Here is a 20,144-nt window from a genome sequence, read left to right on the forward strand (position 1 = left end):
AGGCTTGCTACTTAGGTCCCCTTGCAATTTTGTATGGATTTAAAAAATCAGATTTTTCATTTATGCAAAAAAAGATGTTGGTATATTGATAGGTTTGGGGTTGAGTCTATATATAGATCATTTTGGGTAATATTGATTGACATCTTAACAATATTAAGTTTTCTAGTCGAGAAAACAGGATACATTTCTTTTTTAAATAAAAAGTCTTTAATTTCTTTCACCATTTTTCTTGTAGTTTTCAGCGTACAAATCTTTCATATCTTTGACGAAATATATTCTTAAGTGTTTTACTATTTTAGATGCTGCTATAAATGGCATTTTTTTCTTAATTTCCTTTTTGGTTTGCTCATTTCCAGTGTATAAATACCCATTTGATTTTTGGGTATAGAGTTTCTATCATGCATTTTTTCTGCTTCTGTTTATTAGCTATAAGTGTTTTTTTTTGGTTTAGTTTAGTTTTTTTTTTTTTTAAACTTACAGTGTAATCTTTAAGGTTTTTCATGTATAAGATGATTATATCTGCACACAGAGAAAATTTTAGTCCTTTCCAATTTGAATGTTCTTTGTTAATTAGTTAATTTACTTAGTTTTGGCTAAGTGCCCTTTCTAGGACTTCCAATGCTATGTTAATTAAAGCAGTGAAAGTGGACATTCTTGTCTTATTTCTGAAAATTTTTCAGTCCTCCCACATTGAATATGCTATTAGCTGTGGATTTTTTATATATGGCCTTTATCATAATGAGGGAGTTTCTTTCTATTCCTAGGTTGGGTATTTTTTTATATTGAAAGAATGTTCAATTTTGTCAATTTTTTTTTTCTGTTCAATTGAGATTATTGTGCATTTTTTTATTCCATTAATATTATGTATTCCATTAATTGATTTTTGCTTTTGAAACACAATTGCATTCTTGGGATAAATCCCACCTAGTCATGATTTATAATCCTTTTAATATGCTGTTGAATTCAATTTGCTAATATTTCTTTGAGGCTTTTTGCATCTCTACGCATAAGGGATATTGACCTGTGGTTTTCTTTTCTGGTGATGTCTTTATCTCACTTTTGTATCTGAGTAATGCTGGCCTCTTAGAATGAGTTAGGAAGTGTATCCTCCTTTTCAATTTTATGGAAAACCTTGAGAAGTATTGGTGGTATTTGTTTTTTAAATATTTGGTAGAATTCACTGGTAAAACCACTGGTTCTTTTTCTTGTTAGGAAGTTTTTGATTACTGTTTCAATGTCTTGTTACACAATGGTTGAAAATTTCTGTTCTTTCTTGAGTCAATTTAGGTAATATGTATGTTTCCAAAAGATTGCCTATTTATTCTAGGTTTTATAATTTTGTAGTGTAAAATTGTTCATAGTATTATTTTACAATCCTTTTTATTTCTGTAAAGTTGATAGTATAGTCAACAGTTTTATTTCTGATTTTATTTTGGTCACTCTAGCTAAAAAGTTGCCAATTTTGTTGATGTTTTCAAAGACAAGACTCTCTATTTTATTTATCTCCACTCTAATATCTATTATTTCCTTCCTTCTTCTAGCTTTAAGTTTAGCTTGCTCTCTTTTTATAGTTTCTCAAAATGTAAAACTAGGTTCTTAATTTGAGATCTTTCTTCTTTTTCAAGGTATGCATTCATAATATAAATTTCTCTTGGTATTGCCTTTACTCAAACATATGAGTTTTGATATGCTGTGTTTTTGTTTTCATTTGTCTGTATTTTTTTTTAATTTCTCTTGTGACATTTTTCTTTGACTTATTGGTTTTGAGTACATTATTTTATTTCCCTGTATTTATGAATTTCCTAGTTTCCCTTCTGTTATTGATATCTAGCTTCATATCCTGTGGTCAGAAAAGATAGATTATATTATTTCAATTTTTAAAATTATGTTTATTATTATTTTTTCAGTTCCAGGGTACACGTACAGGACATGCAGGTTTTTTACAAAGGTAAACCTGTGCCATGACGGTTTGCTGCACCTATCAACCCATCACCTAGGTATTAAGCCCAGTGAGTTTTGTTCCCCTCCCTCTGTCCATGTGTTCTCATTGTTCAGCGCCCACTTATAAATGAGAACACACAATGTTTGGTGTTCTGTTCTTGCATTAGTTTGCTGAGGATAATGGCTTTCAGCTTCATCCATGTCCATGCAAAAGACAAGATCTCATTTCTTTTTATGGCTGCATAGTATTCCAAGGTGTACCACACCTTCTTTATCCAGTTTATCATTGATGGGCATTTGGGTTGATTCTATATATTTGCTATTGTGAATAGTGCTGCAATGAGCATACACATACGTGTTCCTTTATAATAGAATAATTTATATTTCTTTGAGTATATACTCAATAATGGAATTGCTGGGTCAAATGATATTTCCGGTTCTAAATCTTTGAGGAATCTCTACACTGTCTTCAACAGTAGTTGAACTAATTTCCATTCCCACCAACAGTGTAAAAGTGTTCCTATTTCTCTGCAACCTTGCCAGCATCTGTTGTTTCTTGACTTTTTAATAATCTCCCTTCTGACTGGTGTGAGATTGTATTTCATTTGCATTTTTCTAATAATTGTTTTGTGGCCTATTTGATCTGTCCTACAGAATGTTCCACGTGCACCTGAAAATAATGAGTGTGCTGCTACTGTAAGGTGTTTTATATAGATCTGTTAGGTCTAGTGGGTTCATAGTATTGTACAACTTATCTATTCTCTTATTAATCTATATATAGATGTTTTATCCATTATTGGAAGTGGTGTATTGAAATTTCCAACTGTTGTAAAATTGTCTACTTTTCCCTTCTTTTTTTTTTTTTTTTAAATTTGCTTCATATATTTTGGGAGCAGTTTTATTTGGTACATATGTTTTTGTTATACCTTTCTGAGAAATTGAAATTGTTATCAATATGTAATGTCCTTTGTTGCATGTAACCTTTTTTTTCATATACAGTTTGCTTTGCATGATATTGGTATAGTCACCTCAACTCTCTTTTGATTATTATTTGCATATAATACCATTTTCCATTCATTCACTTTTAATCTATTGTGTCCTTGGATCTAAAATGAGTATCTGAGAGACAGTGTGTAGTTGTATCATGTTGTGTTTTATTTTAAAATAACCCATTTACATTTAAAGCAATTACTGATAAGGAAAGACTTATTTCTACCTTCTGTCATTTTATTATTTGTTTTCTTTATGTCTTATAGTTCTTTGTCTTTCATTCCTTCCATTCCTGCATTCTTCTATGTTTAGTTGACTTTTTTTAGTGAACTCTGTTGATTCTCTTCTCATTTCCTTCTATGTATATTTTTAAAACATTTTATTTGTGGTTTCCATGGGGATTACATTTAAAATCCTAAATTTGTAGCAACTTGATTTAAATTGATATCAACATAACTTCAATAGCATACCAAATTTACATATGTCTACAGCTCTATCTTTTTACCCTGTATGCTGTGGTCACACATTATATTTTTATACATTTGGGTCCAATAGTAGAAATTTATAATTATTTTTATGCATTTGTCTTTTAAATCCTGTAGATAATTTTTTTTTTAAATTTACTTCTTTCTTACTTTTACTGGGAATGAGGTGTCATAATTTTCTGTAATCTCATTTTTGTAACACTACTTTGTAATTTGAGAAAAATCAGGCACTCTGGATTTAATTTATTTTCACAAGTTTTTAAATAGATAAAATATTAACACAAGAATAGTACTATTAAGAAATGGTGGAAAATTATAGTACTAACTTTCCAAATGAAGAGGTGTTTTATGCCTTAGTTTCTCTGATCAAATTAGTAATTATAATGCTGTCTATTTAAAAGGGAAATTAGCCTCATCTCTAGACTAAGATAATCCTTTCATTCTAAATTTTCTGATATATGTTACAATTTAATGAGATTTAAATATTATTATTACTATTATTATATGATGATCAATATTAAAATGTTGTATTTATAAATGAAAAAGTTAAGTCATTACTTTATATTGTTTTTCATAAATAAATCTTTTTTTGGGGGTGCTTAAACACTAAAGGCACATTCTAAAAGATTTTAAGGGCTAAGTCGGTATTTAAATCAGATGAGCATTCATGAATTTTGTAAAAATAAATATCATATCCTCATTATGTAGTACTTTTATCTGCCATTTTTTTCTCCCAGTTTATTAATAATTTTAATCTTTTAATTATTCTTTTATTGCTGTATGTTTGTCAGTAAATGTAGTCCCAGTTACCAGAAGGCTGCTAATAAAATGAAAACTCAATTAAGTTAGTGTTTTTTTAAAAGAGGAATTCTCTTCTGATAGTATTTTAGAATTGATGAGTATTAGTTGGTTGAACACTTACCTGAACACCTCCCCCAAAATAAAATTAATAGTATAAAACTTTGGCATTGTTCTCAAAAAAACAAAAAACAAAAAAACAAAGGTTTTTGTACATGCAAATATAGCCTTTAAAACTATTCAGCATTTAAAATGAAATAATGCTATTAATTAGTGTTAAATAGAGAAATTTGTCTATTGAAACGAACCAGTTAGCTCGATCTGGTATAAAGTATATGTGTGCATCTTTGAGCATCAGTGCTCAGCCAACTACAGCAGAGCAAGTCTAAGTCCTGTGTCAGTGAATCTTGGCCAAAGCAACTAAGCTCAGCTTCACATCTCTGCCTGATTCCAACACTCTGTTCAGAGATTGCAGCTTGAATGATCCTATACATGTATAGAATTAATAGCATGGTTTGCCTAGTCATTCAGCATTGAGTGTACATGTCGGCATACATTTTGAAGTTAATTTGCATTTCTAATTGATAATTTATTTTAATGATCACCTTTCAATGCTGACTATATGAGTTAACTCAAATGTATTGGAACATTATCTGAAGCATTTCCAAGGAAAATAACTTTGTATTCCATAAGAAATATATTATTGATATTTTTAATAATTATAAGGAAATAACTACCAGATCACACCTAATAATCTCAAAGTCACAATAAAGATGTAAATGATGCTTCTATTAAGCCTCTTCTCTTTATCTTTTCCAGTTATTAAAAGTAGTCAATATTTTAGGATTTTCAATCCTAATACTCAAGTAAAACATATTTAAATATGGTTTTGTATATTGATTTGTTAAGACTTCCAATGTCTCAATTTCCATTGCATAACAACTGAAATTTCACTTACTCATCTTTAACACAGTAACATTTTATCTCATTCATAATGTTTAAAGCTTTCTTAGTCTTTCCATTTGCATTGAGAGACATTTAACCCCTACTTGAAACATCCATAAAATGGAATGGTCTGGAGCACTTAGAAAGTGAGACATAGCCAGCCAGGCGCAGTGGCTCATGCCTGTAATCTCAGCACTTTGGGAGACTGAGGCGGGCAAATCATGAGGTCAGGAGTTCAAGATCAGCCTGGCCAACATGGTGAAACCTCATCTCTACTAAAGATACAAAATTAGCCAGGTGTGGTGGCGTGCACCTGCAATCCCAGCTACTGGGAAGGCTGAGGCAGAAGAATCGCTTGAACCCAAGAAGTAGATGTTGCAGTGAGCCAAGATGGTGCCACTGCACTGCAGCCTGGGTGATAGACCAATACCCCATCTCAAAAAAAAAAAAAAAAAAAAAAGAGAAAGAAAGAAAGTGAGACATAGCGCACCATCCTCTTCAAGAATATGACCAAAATATGTTATAAGGAGCAGATGAAGTGCTCCATAGTGTGTATGGTAGAATAACCTGTATAAGTATTGTCATATATGATAGTCATAACTACACGTGGATTTTCAGCATGTGACATGTGGCTGCTTCAAATTGAGATGTACTCTAAGTGTAAAATACACTAATTTTAAAGACAATATTTAAAACATCAAATATCTCATTAGTATGCCTTATGTTGACTTGTTGAAAATATAGTATTTGACATATATTGAGTTAAATAAAATGTATTATTAAAAGTGTTTACTTTTTTTTGTTAATTTGGCTATTAAAAAATTAAGATCATGCATGTGGTGTACAAGTGTGTGTGTGTTGTCTTCTATTGGATACCACTTAAATACAAGATAAAAGTAGGTCATATAACCAAATATTTGCATGTATATGTAAGAGAATCTTGGTGAGGATCTAGAAAAGGTTGGGGACTTAGTGAATTGGAAAGGTAGAATACAAATAATTTTATTTGTACTTTAAATATGTTACCTTTGTAATCTTGTAATCTTTCTTTTTCTTTTTCTTTTCTTTTCTTTTTTTTGATGGAGTTTTGCTGTTTTTGCTCAGGCTGGAATGCAATGGGGTGATCTCGGCTCACCTCAACCTCCTCCTCCCGGGTTCAAGAGATTCTCCTACCTCAGCCTCCTGAGTAGCTGGGAAGACAGGCACCAAGCCCAGCTAATTTTGTATTTTTAGTAGAGATAGGGTTTCTTCATGTTGGTCAGGTGATCCAACTGCCTTGACCTCCCAATGTGCTGAGATTATAGGCATGAGCTACCATGCCTAGCCTCTTTCTTTCTTTTCTTTTTTCTTTTCTTTTCTTTTCTTTCTTTTTCCTTTTTTTTTTCTCCTTATTTTAAATAGATGTATCTGTGGGTGGATGGATGGATAGATGGATGGATGGACGGATGATGAGTGAATGGATAATGGATGGGCAGATAGACTAGCATGCCAGCAGGCAGACAGATAGATCAATAGCATGATAGAATGAAGAAAGAGAAAGAAGGAAAAAGCAAAGAAAGAAAGAAAGAAAAAGAAAGAAAGAAAGAAAGAAAGAAAGAAAGAAAGAAAGAAAGAAAGAAAGAAATAGGAGAGGAGAGGAGAGGAGAGGAGAGGAAAGGAAGGAAAGGAAGGAAAGGAAAGGAAAGGAAAGAAGGAAGGAAGGAAGGAAAGGGAGAAGGAAGGGAAAAAGGAAGAGAGAGGAAGGGAGGGAGGAATAAAGGAAGGAAGAGAGAGAAAGAAAGAGAAGGAGGAAGGGAAAAAAGAAGGGAGGAAGGGAAGAAAGAAGGGAGGAAGTGAGGAAGGAAGGAAAGGACACAAACTTTTATTGTAGTTTATGCACACCAGATGCTTGTTCTCTCATTCTGTCTCTGGGCAGAAAGAATACAAAGACAGAGAAATCACCAAGGATCACTCTAAGAACACCTCATTGTTGATATTACCTAATTTTGCACCTTGGCTGCAGTAATAGATTTATTTTCGCATCTTGGTTCTTGAAGACAAGCTCCACATGCTTTATCTTAAAATCAGTGACTGAGCTCCTGCCTCAGCACACATTGCAATGCCAAGTCTGTCTATGATAATGACTTGGTCTTTATTTCTTTTGGGGAAAGAAGTTCTATCCAGATACTATACCTTCACGTTGTTGTCCTTCCCCTCAGTGACCAGATGCTTCTACATTTACATTCACCATGAGACTGGTGCTTAGACAGCTCCCTATCTTACATAAATTGACATAAAATCATTGTATGTATAAGGTACATGTGATATTTTCATGCATACATTGTGTAATGATCAAATCAAGGTAATTAGGATTTCATCACCTCAAACATTTATCCCTTACTTGTGTTGAAAACATTTCAAATCTCTTCTAGCTATTTGAAAATATGTAACAAATTATTAACTGTAGCCCACCCCACTAAACTATCAAACATTAGAATGTATTCCTTCTATCTAACTGTATTTTTGTATCTATTTACCAACTTGGTTTTATCCATCCTTTCCACTACCCTTCCCAGACTTTGATAGCTACCTTTCTACTCTCTACCTTCATAAAATCAACTTTTTAAAGCTCCTGCACATGTAACATTTGCCTTTTTGTACCTAACTTATTTCACTTAACACAATATCCTTCAGGTGTACCCATGTTGCTGCAAATGACAGAAATTTATATTTTTTATGGCTGAAAATATTTTATTCTGTATAACTACCACGTTGCCTTTATCCATTTATCTGTCTATGGAAACTTACGTTGATTCTATATCTTGGCTACGTGAATAGTGCTGCAATAAATACCAGCATACATATATCTCTTTGACATACTGATTTCGTTTCTTTTGGATATATAGGCAGCAGTGGGATTGCTGGATCATGTGGTAGTTATGTTCTTTGTTTTTTGAGGAAACTTCACACTGTTTTTCATAATGGCAGTATCAATTTACATTGCCACCAACCATGTATAATAGTTCTGTTTTCTCAGAATTCTGGGCAGCGTTTGTTATATTTGTTATTGTCTTTTTGGTAATAGCCATTTTAACTGATATGGGATGACATCTCATTGTGATATTTATTTGCATTTCTTTGAGAATTAGTAATGTGGAGCATTTTAAAAAATACTTGCTGGGCTGGGCGCGGTGACTCAAGCCTGTAATCCCAGCACTTTGGGAGGCTGAGACAGGCGGATCACGAGGTCAGGAGATCGAGACCACCCTGGCTAACATGGTGAAACCCCGTCTCTACTAAAAAATACAAAAAAAAAAAAAAAAAACTAGCCGGGCGTGGTGGCGGGCGCCTGTAGTCCCAGCTACTCGGGAGGCTGAGGCAGGAGAATGGCGTAAACCTGGAAGGCGGAGTTTGCAGTGAGCTGAGATCCAGCCACTGCACCCCAGCCTGGGCGACAGAGCGAGACTCCGTCTCAAAAAAAAAAAAAAAAAAAAAAAATATATATATATATATATATATATACACACACACACACACACACACACACACACACACATTTGCTGGCCGTTTGTGTGTTTTCTTTTGAGACACGTCTACTCAGACCTTTTGCTCATTTTTAAATCAGATTGTTATTATTTTTGTTACTGAGTGCTTTTGCCACCGTCTTCTGGCTATTAATCCCTTGACAAGTGGATATTTTCTCCCATTCTGTATTCTCTCTTCACTCTGTTGATTGTTTTCATTTCTGTGAAGAGGATTTTTAGCTCAATATAATCTTATTCATACGTGCATTTGTTTCCTGTACTTTTATGTTCTTACCAAAAAAAAAAAATTATTTGTCCAGGTCAATGCATTATTTTAGTAGTTTCATAGCTTCGGTTATTACATTTAATATTTTAATCCATTTTGAGTTGACTTTTATACGTGGTAAAAGATCAGAATCAAGTTACATTCTTCTGCGTGTAAACATCCAGTTTCTATCTTTTGCCCCATCCATGCCTATCATTCTGCTGTCTGAATCTCAGCGCTCTCCACACATTCCTTTCCCATGTCACGTGCTGGTTAACGAAAAAGAGAGAATATTACTTTTATAGAAAACACAAAGCTGTTGTGTGGAACCACTTTTTAAAAAATATAATAGAAATGATCATTTACCTGCCCTTTAAATTGTATTCAGCATTATTAAGGTTATACCATGTGATAGAGATTGTGTTATTGAGATCAGCAACCTAGCCTTTTCATTTTAAGAAATAACTATTGCTTCTAATAGTGTATCTTCAAAACATTCAAATACTTTAATCACTTCTAACCCTGGAACTTCTGTCTATTATAAGTTAGGATTGATACAATGACTGTGTACAATGTGGTAGATTATTAAGTGTGACTTATTAAGATGTTAAGTGTTTCCTATGATTCAAGATGAAGTAGTACCAACTTAGTATATTATCGATTTCCCTCCTTTGTGCCGATTTACCAACTTTGTAATTATAAATGATTTAGAAAGCAGTGGACTGTATTAAAGTCTCACTTTGGTTAATTTTCCAGAACTAGGGAATTGAACCATACACCTGAATGAAATGCCACAGTCTTTACCTGCTGCTTTATCTATTTTTGAAACTATCCTCTTTTAGCATCCATTCATAAAACCCTTTGCTTCAGTTAATCAAGGTTTTCTCTTTAACACATTAATTTTTTGTAGGGAGAGGTAAAGTTTTTAACTGATATGTGAAACCAATACAAAAGAGAGATTTCCAGTGAAGAAAATAGGAAGTTTTTAGATAAAGTTTAGAATATGTAGAACAAATTTTTACAATAAAACAACATTTATTTCTACAATAGTTTGTAAAAAAAAAAAATCTCATTTCATACCAACCTCATTTCCAAAATACTTTGTTCTAGTTTGAAAACATCATTATATTAATCCAAAGGGTGTCAAATGTTAATAATGCACATAAACTCTCATATATTTTATTTAAATATTATATGAGTACTTTATTATTTGTAAAGCCATGCATATTGCAGCAGCCGAGAACTGGATATATCTGTCTAACCTATTTCCACAAACAAGTAATCCTTTATTACATGAAAAATAATTAGCGCTTATCAAAAATATTTTTTAAAATGCTCTGAACATGACGTCAGAAATGAAATATGCATCTTTGAGTAATTACACGAAATGACTTACATTTATGTATCCAAAATAATTGAAGGTAATCAAAAACTTCTTTCAAAATACTGTAAACATGTCACTATCAATATCTAAGTTTCCTTGTAAAAAAGTTCTACTTGTTAGTGAGTTTATTCAACTTAAACAACTAATTCTAAAATCACACCTAAAATAGCTAATTTAGTGAAAATAAATGATTGAGAAGCAAGTCAGATAAAGAGTGTAATTGAAGTAACCATTGTTTAAGTGAGTGTCAGCCAAAATGGATGAATGTTGTGGAAATATACAACATCTCAGATTCCTTACTGTTGACAAGAACACTATGGGTTCATTAACTTTAGTCAGCAGTTCTGTCAAGCTTGAACTATACAATCACTCAGACATTTCCTGCAGTGTTCCTTCAAAAATTCTCTCCATTTAGAAGTTATTTGACTTTTTGAGATGACATAATCATATACCATCAATTATTCTCATATTGAAAAAAGACTTTACTAAAAGAAATGCACTTGCTGAGTGAAATACACGATTAAGTAAATTAAATAAATCACTAAATGTATTTTAACAGAAAAATCCTGAAAATGGGTGATAAAAAATAAAGTGATAAATAAAAGAAAATTATCAACACAGAACAAATTTATTTCTAAAAACAAGTATAGCACACTACTGAAAAATACTGTTTTAAGAGTATTACACATATACGTGGTATGTACATTGTAAGTATTATACACTGTATATACATTTTGTGTACATACAAAATATAACAATATGATATTAAAATACTTTGGAAAATATAAATATTTTGGAAATAAAAACATCAAGCTTAAATTTTATTTATTTATCTATTTTTAAATTTTTTATTTTAGGTTTGGAGGTACATGTGAAGGTTTGTTACATAGATAAACACATGTCAGGTGTTGCAGGACATCAGGGACCCCAAACGGAGGGACTGGCTGAAGCCACAGTAGAAGAACCTAAATTGTGAAGATTTCATGGACATTTATTAGAGCCCCAAATTAATACTTTTACAATTTCTTACGCCTGTCTTTACTGCAATCTCTGAACATAAATTGTGAAGATTTCATGGACACTCATCACTTTCCCAGTCAATACCCTTGTGATTTTCTATGCCTGTCTTTACTTTAATCTTTTAATCCCATCATCTTCGTAAGCTGAGGAGGATGCATGTCGCCTCAGGACCCTGTAATGATTGCGTTAACTGCACAAATTATTTGTAGAGCATGTGTGCTTGAACAATATGAAATCTGGCCACCTTGAAAAAGGAACAGGATAACAGCAATGTTCAGGGAACAAGGGAGATGGCCTTGGACTCTGACTGCTGGTGAGCCAGATGGAACAGAGCCATATTTCTCTTCTTTCAAAAGCAAATAGGAGAAATATTGCTGAATTCTTTTTCTCAGCAAGGAACATCCCTGAGAAAGAGAATGCACCCCTGAGGGTAGGTCTATGAATTGACCCCTTTGGAGGCAGCTGCCTTTTACAGTGGAAGGCAAAGGGATGAAATAAGACCCAGTCTCCTGTAGCACTCCCAGGCTTATTAGGACAAGGAAATTCCCGCCTAATAAATTTTGGTCAGGCAGGTTGTCTGCTCTCAAACCCTGTCTCCTGATAAGATGTTATCAATGACAACGCATGCCCAAAACTTCATTAGCAATTTTAATTTTGCCCTGTCCTGTGGTCCTGTGATCTCACCCTGCCTCCGTTTGCTTTGAGATACTTTATTATCTTGTGAAGCACGTGATCTCTGTGACCCAAACACTATTCATACACTCCCTCCTCTTTTGAAAATCACTAACAAAAAACTGCTGGTTTTACTGCTCAGGGAGCATCACAGAACCTGCTGACATCTGATGTCTCCCCCGGACACCCAGCTGTAAAATTTCTCCCTTTTGTACTCTTCCCCTTTATTTCTCAGACCAGTCGAGATGCTTAGGGAAATAGAAAAGAACCCACGTTAAATATCGGGGGTGGTTTCCCCCAATATCGTCAGGGGGGTTTATTGTACATATTATTTCGTCACCCAGGTATTAAACTCAGTACCCAATAGTTATTTTTCTCAGTACCCAATAGTCATTTTTTCCTCTCTCTCCTCCCACACCGCCCCCCCCCACTGAGTAGACCCCAGTGTTTGTTATTTTCTTTGTGTTCATATTTTCTTATCATTTAGCTCCCACTTACAAGTGAGAACATGCAGTATTTGGTTTTCTGTTCTTGAATTAGTTTGCTAGGGATGATAGCCTCCAGCTCCATCCATATTCTCGCAAAAGACATGATCTTGGTCTTTTTTATGGCTGCGTAACACACCATGGCATATGTATCACATGGTGTGTATGTACCACATTTTCTTTATTCAGCCTGTCATTGATGGGCGTTTAGGTTGATTCCATGTCTTTGCTATTGTGAACAGTGCTGCAATGAACATTTGAGCCCATGTGTCTTTATGGTAGAATCAAGTTCAAATTTTAAGATAATATACAGTGGGATATAAGACAGGCAACTTATTAGCTTAGGGCAGTTTTAGGTGAAGGTAAAATATTTAAGTAAAAATTGAACAATTCCATCAGTTGTGTTCATATTTGGTATATCAGACACCAAATCCCTAGATTTTCAGTCATTTCATTAAGAGTTTTTATACTCTATAGAATTTTTTATAGCATTGTCACTTATCATAAATGAAAAAAAGTATATTTTTATTCTGAAAGAAAATAATCTTGAATAACTAGCTTCAGTTCAGTCTCAAATACATTTGCTACATTCTTCTGTATTAAAAATAATATTTAAGATAAATAGGCAAACTATTAACCATCTCTCAGTTTCACAAGAACTTTTAACTTATTTTTTAACTAAAAACATTCTGCATTCACGACACAAGAGAGTATTCAAATCAATGATCTCTCTTTTAGTGCCATTATATAATAGGCAATTGAACATTTCTCTTTTTTTAAGATTTTGCTATTCTTTTAACAATGCTCCATTTTAATTAGGCTCTTTTTCAGCAAAAAAAATCAATATTGTATATAGCCACACATTTCATTTGTGAATATTTATATTTGATTTCATAAATGACATTTACTTTAAGCAACACAGACATCTTTTGAGAAATTGGTACAATGCTTACAAACATTTAACTAATGGATGAAGAATAATTTTCTCTAAAGCAGATGGTACTCCTACTTCTTATTTCTAAGGCTTCATAGTGGGTGCATTTTTCCCATTCCTTCTAACCACTCAGTACACCCACAGTCAATTCAAAAAACAATTGTAATATGAAATTCAATTTTTATAAATGTGGGATTTTTAAATGTAGTCTCAGTTTCTTCTAATTTGCAAATTTGTTGACATTTAAATTTATGAGTAGGTATCTATTTACTCTGTGTGTGTGTGTGTGTGTGTGAGAGAGAGAGAGAGAGAGAGAGAGAGAGAGAGAGACAGAGAGACAGAGAGAGTGAGAGTGTCTTACTCCATCACCCAGCCTGGATTGCAGTGGCCTGATCTTGGGTCACTGCAGTCTTGACTTCCTGGGATCTAGCAACCCTTCCACCTCAGCTTCCCAAGCAGCTGGGACTACAGGTACGCACTACTAGAAACAACTAATTTTGTGTACTTTTTGTAGAGATGAAGTCCCACTATGTTAACTAGGCTGGTCTTGAACTCTTTTTTTTTTTTTTTTTTTTTTTTAAGATGGAGTCTCGCTCAGTCGCCCAGGCTGGAGTGCAATGGCGTGATCTCAGCTCACTGCAAGCTCTGCCTCCCGGGTTCACGCCATTCTCCTACCTCAGCCTCCCAAGTAGCTGGGACTACAGGCGCCCACCACCATGCCCGGCTAATTTTTTGTGTGTTTTTTTTAGTAGATACGGGGTTTCACCGTGTTAGCCAGCATGGTCTCCATCTCCTGACCTCGTGATAACGCCTGTCTTGGCCTCCCAAAGTGCTGGGATTACAGGCGTGAGCCACCGCGCCTGGCCCCCGGTCTTGAACTCTTGAATTCAAGTGATCCTCCCAATTCAGCCTCACAGAGTGCTGGGATTAAAACGGGGAGCCACTGTGCCTCCATTCACTTCGTGTGTGTGTGTGTGTGTGTGTGCGCGCGTGTGAGAGACAGAATCTGCCTCTGTTGCCCAGGCTGGAGTGCAGTGACACGATCACAGTTCACTGCAGCCTTGACCGCCTCGGGCTCCGGTAATTTTCTCACTTCATCTTCCTGAGTAGCTGTGACCGCCAGCACCTGCCACCATGCCCAGCTAATTTTTGTATTTTTGTAGAGACGGATTTTTGCCATGTTGCCCAGGTTTGTCTCAAGCTCCTTTGCTCAAGCAATCTGCCTGCCTCAGCCTCCCAAAGTTCTGTCATTACAGGTATGAGCCATCATGCCCAGCCCTCCAATTATTTTTTAATAAAAATGTTACAGTAGGAATAATTTCATTGATTAAAAAACAGTAGTTTGTAAACATGTGATCTCACATATTCCTAGTCTTTATGTATTTTGTTTAAGAACTGAGGTACAATAATGATACACAATAATATCATACATATATTATGCTTAAGAAATTAAACATATAAATTAAACTGAAAATATAAGTAAAATATAAATATTCAATTATATAAAAATATTTAAATAAAAGGAAAATTTTATAGCTACTATATCCTTTAAAATTGAAAAGTATATTTTAGGGACATTTAACTATTACTCTTTTTAAAACGTTTTATTTTATTTTTAATTGACATAATAATTGTTCATATGTATGGGGTACAGTGATGTTTCAATACATGTGTCCATGGTGTAATGATCAAATAAGAGTATTTAGCACATACATCAGCTCAAACATTTATCATTTATTTGTGAAGAGAACATTCAAAGTCCTCTCTTATAGTTATCTTGAAATATACGATATTGTTAACTATTTCCACTCTACTTTGCAATAGAACACTAGAGCTTATTCTTCTTATGCCCATTGATCAACATCTCCCCTTCTCTCACCTTTCTATTACCCTCCTTAGCCTCTGGTAACCACTATTCTACTCTGTACTTCTATGATACCAGATTTTTTGATTCCTAAAATGAGTAAGTTCATGCAATATTTATTTTTTCATGCTTGACATATTTCACTTAATATAATGTCCCCTAGATTTACTGATGTTGCTGTGAATGACAAGATTTTATTCTTTTTCTGTGGCTGAGAGTATTTCATTGTGTATATATACCACATTTTCTTTATTCATCTGTTCATAAACACTTAGGTTGATATCATATCTAGGCTACTGAGGATAGTGCAGCAGTAAATATAAGAGAACAGCTATCTCTTTGGCATACTGATTTCATCTCCTTTGAACAAATACCCAGTAGTGGGACTGCTGGATCATATGATTAGTTATATTTCTTCTTCTTTTTTTTTTATACTTGAAGTTCTGGGATACATGTGCAGAAGTTGCCAGTTTGGTACATAGGTATACACATGCCATGGTGGTTTGCTGCACCCATCAACCCATCATCTATATTAGGTATTTATCCTAATGCCATCCCTTCCCTAGCCACCCCCACCGTGACGGGCCCTGATGTGTGATGTTCCCCTCCTTGTGTCCATGTGTTCTCATTGATTAACTCCCACTTATGAATGAGAACATGAGGTGTTAGGTTTTCTGTTCCAGTGTTGGTTTTCTGAGAATGATGGTTTCCAGCTTCATCCATGTCCCTGAAAAGGACATGACTTCATCTTTTTTATGGATGCATAGTATTTCATGGTGTATACATGCCATATTTTCTTTATCCAGTCTATCATTGATGGGCATTTGGATTGCTTCCAAGTCTTTGTTATTGTGAATAGTGCTGCAATAAACATATATGTGCATGTGTCTTTATGGTAGAATGATTTATAATACTTTGGGTATATACCCAGTAATGAAATTGCTGCATCAAATAGTATTTCTGGTTCTAGATCCTTGAGGAATCTCTACACTTTCACAATGGTTGAACTAATTTACACTCCTACCAATAGTGTAAAAGCGTTCCTATTTCTCCACATTCTCTCCAGTATCTGTTGCTTCCTGACGTTTTAATTATCATTCTAACTGGCATGAGATGGTATCTCATTGTGGTTTCGATTTGCATGTCTCTAATGGCCAGTGATGATGAGCTTTTTTTCATATGTTTGTTGGCTGCATAAATGTCTTCTTTTGAGAAGTGTCTGTTCATACCCTTCACCCACTATTTGATTGGGTTGTTTTTTTTTCTTGTCAATTTGTTTAAGTTTCTTGCAGATTCTGGATATTAGCCCTTTTTCAGATGGACAGATTGCAAAAATTGGCTCCCATTCTGTAGGTTGCCTGCTCACTCTAATGATAGTTTCTTTTGCTGTGCAGAAGCTCTTTAGTTTAATTAGATCCCATTTGTCAAATTTGGCTTTTGTTGCCATGGGTTTTGGTGTTTTAGTCATGAAGTCTTTGCCCATGCCTATGTCCTGAATGGTATTGTCTATGTTTTTTTTCTAGGGTTTTTATGGTTTTAGGTTTTACGTTTAAGTCTTTAATCCTTCTTGAGTTAATTTTTGTATAAGGTGTAAGAAAGGGGCTCAGTTTCAGTTTTCTGCATATGACTAGTCAGTTTTCCCAACATCATTTATTGAAAAGGGAATCCTTTCCCCATTGCTTGTTTTTGTTAATTTTGTCAAAAATCAGATGGTTGTAAATGTGTGGCATTATTTCTGAGGCCTCTGTTCTATTCTATTGGTCTATATATCTGTTTTTGTACCAGTACCATGCTGTTTTGGTTACTGTAGCCTTGTAGTATAATTTGAAGTCAGGTATCGTGATTCTTCCAGGTTTGTTCCTTTTGCTTAGAATTATCTTGGATATGCAGGCCCTTTTTTGGTTCCATATGAAATGTAAAGTAGTTTTTTGTAATTCTCTGAAGAAAGTCAATGGTAACTTGATGGGGATAGCATTGAATCTATAAATTACTTTTCATTATATTGATTCTTCCTATCCATAAGCATGGAATGTTCTTCAATTTGTTTGTGTCTTCTCTTATTTCCTTGAGCAGTGGTTTGTAGTTTTACTTGAAGAGGTCCTTCACATCCCTTGTAAGTAGTAGTCCTAGGTATTTTATTTTCTTTGTAGCAATTGTGAATGGAAGTTCACTCATGATTTGGCTATTCATAGTGTATAGGAATGCTTGTGATTTTTGCACATTGATTTTGTATCCTGAGACTTTGCTGAAGTTGCTTCTCAGCTTAAGGATATTTTGGGCTGAGACGATGGGGTTTTTTAAATATAAAATCACGTCATCTGCAAACAGAGACAATTTGACTTCCTCTCTATTTGAATACCCTTTATTTCTTTCTCTTGCCTGGTTGCACTGGCCGGAACTTCTGATACATTGATTTTTTTGAAGGGTTTTTCATGTCTCTATCTCCTTCAGTTTTGCTCTGATATTAGTTATTTCTTGTCTTCTGCTAGCTCTTGAATTTGTTTGCTCTTGCTTCTCTAGCTCTTTTAATTGTGATGTTAGGGTGTCAGTTTTAGAAATTTCTCACTTTCTCCTGTGGGCATTTTGTGCTATAAATTTCCCTCTAAACCTGCTTTAGTTGTGTCCCAGAGATTCTGGTACATTGTGTCTTTGCTCTCATTGGTTTTAAAATAACTTATTTATTTCTGCCTTAATTTGTTATTTACCCCAATAGTCATTCAGGAGCAGATTGTTCAGTTTCCATGTTGTTGTGTGGTTTTGAGTGAGGTGTTTTTTTTGTTTTTTTGTTTTGTTTTGTTTTGTTTTTGAGACTGGGTCTCACTCTGTCGCCCAGGCTCACTGCAAGCTCCACCTCCTGGATTCACGCCATTCTCCTGCCTCAGCCTCCTATATCTGAGACTACAGGTGCCCACCACTACACCCAGCTAATTTTTTTGTATTTTTAGTAGAGATGGCATTTCACCGTGTTAGCCAGGATGGTCTCGATCTCCTGATTTCATGATCCACCCGCTTCGGCCTTCCAAAGTGCTTGGATTACAGGTGTGAGCCACCGTGCCTGGCCTTGAGTGAGTTTCTTAATCCTGAGCTCCAATTTGATTGCCCTGTGGTCTGAGAGACTATTTGTTGTGATTTCCTTTCTTTTGCATTTACTTAGGAGTGTTTTACTTTCAATTATGTGGTCAATTTTAGAATAAGTCCGATGTGTACTTACAGCACAGTTCCTCACAGCTTCCCTTGGCTAGAGGAGGGAGTTCCCTGACCCCTTGTGCTTCCTGGGTGAGGCGATACCCCACCATGCTTCAGCTCTCCCTCCATTGGCTGCACCCACTGCCTAACCAGTCCCAATGAGATGAGTCAGGTACCTCAGTTGGAAATGCAGTAATCACCTGCTTTCTGTGTTGATCTTGCTGGGAGCAGCAGACCAGAGCTCTTGTTATTCAGCCATTGTCCCAGCCACCAATGGTTTGGTGCCTTTTTCTAGTGATAAACTTTGATTTGTTTCTTTCTCACTCATTTTTATAATGGCTACTGTTTTTGTATACATATCTCAGCATATTAAACACATGCAAAAAGTGGTGGGCTACATTTAAATCAGAGTTAAGTTCTACAATCACCTACTTATAAATATATTTTTCACTTATTTGAATTCCAGAGACACAACTGAAGTTGTGCTACGTGAAGAATCATGTTCAATGTGCATAACTACTCTGAAAATTGAAAAAGTTCTTGCTTCACTGGTCTCCCCCCAGTAGGTGCCAGTAGCATTTGTGCATCAATCATAACAATTAATAGCCATCCGCTAAAGTGTTCAACCACTCTTAAACGTGTTGTCATTCTAATTTTGTGTCACTATATGGACAGAAAAGCTGCTTTTTCTCTAAAACAGAAATAAAACTGGTAAGAATTCAGGAAATTTTTTAATGTTGTGATAGACAGTGGAGTCTATTGTCATCTAATGGTCACCAACTTCTGAAGCAAAGTTGTGTGTTGAAACACAGAGTGAAACTGGATGAGTTTAAAGACAGCTGGGAAAGTATGACCAAGCACTACACTATGTAAAATAAAACAATAAATAATATCAATAGTAAGCCATAATCTTTGCAATTAGGTGGGAATTTTTTTTTTTTTTTTTTTTTTTTTTTTTTTTGAGACGGAGTCTCGCTGTGTCGCCCAGGCTGGAGTGCAGTGGCCCAATCTCGGCTCACTGCAACCTCCACCTCCCGGGTTCATGCTATTCTCCTGCCTCAACCTCCTGGTCAGCTGGGACTACAGGTGCCTGCCACCATGCCTGGCTACTTTTTTGTATTTTTAGTAGAGACAGGGTTTCACTGTGTTAGCCAGGATGGTCTCCATCGCCTGATCTCGTGATCCGCCTGTCTCAGCCTCCCAAGGTGCTGGGATTACAAGCGTAAGCCACCGCGCCCGGCCGGGATTTTTTTTTTTTTTTTTTTTTTTCCTACCATAGCTCAGAAGACCTAGCATAGACTTAGAGAATTCACATTGAGTCTGTCCAACTTGGAACTTCTTCCAGGAGGCAATAGCTATTGTAGAACAAGATGGAGAAGAAAAGCTGAGGATATTCACATGCATATAATCAAGGACGAGACTCTGAAGTTTGTGTTGAATAGTAAGTAACAAAGAAAAAAAGAAGTTGAGAGAAATAAAGAAGAGGAGAACAGGGTTTAGAGGCGTCAGTAATGTTGAAAAGCAAGAATTAAGGTAATGATATTGAATAGTTGATCTGAACTATGTGATTTCAGAGGATATTTGAGTTTATGATTCAGAGAATTAAACTGCCTTTGGAAGAAAAGTCTTTGACTCTCAAAGCAATTTTTACTGTTATTCATTGTTCTGCACT

This window comes from Macaca mulatta, chromosome 18 (genome assembly GCF_049350105.2).
Source record: "Macaca mulatta isolate MMU2019108-1 chromosome 18, T2T-MMU8v2.0, whole genome shotgun sequence".
NCBI lineage: Eukaryota > Metazoa > Chordata > Mammalia > Primates > Cercopithecidae > Macaca > Macaca mulatta.